The following is a 2,064-nucleotide window of genomic DNA, read 5'->3' as shown; positions in this document are numbered from 1 at the left end:
GTCTTTGGCCCCACATTTAAAGCAAGCTCTTTGGCATTTCTCAAGTGCATGGCCTGTTGTGAGGCAATTTTTGCATTTGATTTTTGGGCATTCTGCCCCTAAGTGATCCAAAGAGCCACATCTGAAGCATTGCTTCTTTACTCCTGAGTAGGAGACCATTACTCTATCTCCGATCCTATTACAACAAAGTTTGGCACTGCTGTCTTCATTTCCATAATTACAGTGACCTCGCTAGACTTCCAATCCGGATCGTTGGCCACTTTTACGTCTTTGACTTCTCCCCATTTGGAGAATGTCGCCTTGATGATGTCATTCCCCTCCTCTAGATATTCTAGAGGGAATCTGTATATATTTTTAAAGTGTTAACAACACTTCCCACTACAAACGGAAAAACTGTCTTTCCTTGACATTCCACCCCCTAGCAGTAGTTTCTCTCTTGTGACGACGTCTTTTAACTACCACTTGGTACCTTCCTTCCCCATAATTGGTAAAGCCAAATATCTTGTCTGCCCCTACAGCATCAATCAATGCTTTCGCAAAGGTCCGTTTAGGGATGCTGGCGTCTGCTACTAAACCGAGTCCTCGTACGTGGCAAAGCAGGAGACATGGTCGGCAGGGGATACCTACACTATTCCCACCACCGAGTGTTTTGTTCTTACCCCAGTCCGGGGTTTATTCTGTATCCGCTGCTATGTAGTTTATTATCAAGTGTCTCTACGAGACACTTGTCGATAATAACTGAGCGAACAGATACTATACTACAATTTAGTCTTAGCCGTTTAAACTGATAAGAACAGATACTATACTACACTTTGATCTTAGCCAAAAGGGCGAGAAGTTGCCTTACGTATAACGTATTATAGCTTATATTTCATTATATAACGTATGATAGCTTACATCTTATATTTCATTATATGTTAGCTTATATATTCCATTATCTATCCTTGTAGTCCTTATAAGGACTGGCTTAAAGGGAAGAAGCAAGAATGCTTTTCATATTCCCGTTATCTGTAGAGGACAGTGTAAGGTGTTATTGAGCTATTAAAGCTGTAATCATGGCAAGAGGGTAACAGCAATAGCCGAGCCTCAGTGAAAACTTCATTGGCTACAGCATTGCCATCCATTACCCTCCAAGGGTATTGGATTGAATCAATAACTCCATTACCTACAGACTCTTTTTTTAAATTATTAATATAAATATTATCATTTATTTTTAAAGGTGTTGGAAAAATAAAGACAAAAAATTACTTTAAGATAACTAAAATGATTAGAATAATTTAAAATTTGAATAATTATATTACTTGATTTCACATAATGATTAGAATAATTTAAAATTTGAATAATTATATTACTTGATTTCACATAATAGTAAAAATTATTATTTTTAATGAAAAATAGCTAGCTACTCAAAACATTCAAATGAAATAAAACAAACAAAAAAAAACTATTTTGGTGTATTTGTATATACACAGATGTTTAAGCTTTTTAAAGCCGTTATAAAAATTATTTCAAGAAAGAAATTTCAAATTAGTTTTTAATATATTTTAATAACTTCATATATGATAGTTACCTGATTTATAATGCTTCGGAAGATTCGGACTGTTTTTAATCCTAGATATCCTTTTTTTTTTATTTTACAATAACTGAAAACAACCGTTTTGTATGACTGCACTGTTGAGACTAAATTACTTTTTTTACAGCTCTCTAACTTGGACTTTTCCTACTGTGTCATTTAATGATTCCAAGTACTCCGGATATCATTCGGTTCACATATTTCAGCAATAAAGCGAAGCGACCAACTGCGCTAAGTTTAGATGATGAAAAAGGGATTGCCCTTCCTGGTACGTCATTATGACGTATCTCTTAAAGACAGCCTACCTGTAACATGTACATAAAATAGGAAAAGAGAACTCCCATTTGCGGGGAGCAAGTTACGTCAGCTAGCAAACGTTTATTGCACAATAGGACGAAACTAGCAAAAATTGGAGTAGTATTGCAGATAGAATTGACATACGCGCGATGTCTTTTCACCGTGCAAGGTTTGTTAATAATAATAATAAAAAT

General features: G+C 35.3%; 1 non-coding gene across 1 annotated transcript; it reads right to left on the bottom strand.

Moving 5' to 3' along the window:
• Positions 1–649: 649 nt before the first annotated feature.
• LOC150096859 (U2 spliceosomal RNA) lies at positions 650–842 on the bottom strand. Its single transcript, XR_016549875.1, has one exon. It is a non-coding gene; the product is annotated as a U2 spliceosomal RNA (small nuclear RNA).
• Positions 843–2,064: the final 1,222 nt, after the last annotated feature.

This window comes from Typopeltis vanoorti, chromosome 18, assembly GCF_054136105.1.
Source record: "Typopeltis vanoorti isolate ZY-2024b chromosome 18, IOZ_Tvanoo_1.0, whole genome shotgun sequence".
In the NCBI taxonomy this organism is placed as follows: domain Eukaryota; kingdom Metazoa; phylum Arthropoda; class Arachnida; order Uropygi; family Thelyphonidae; genus Typopeltis; species Typopeltis vanoorti.
The sequence above is the reverse complement of the archived record's forward strand: the minus strand, read 5'-3'. Positions and strand labels throughout refer to the sequence as shown.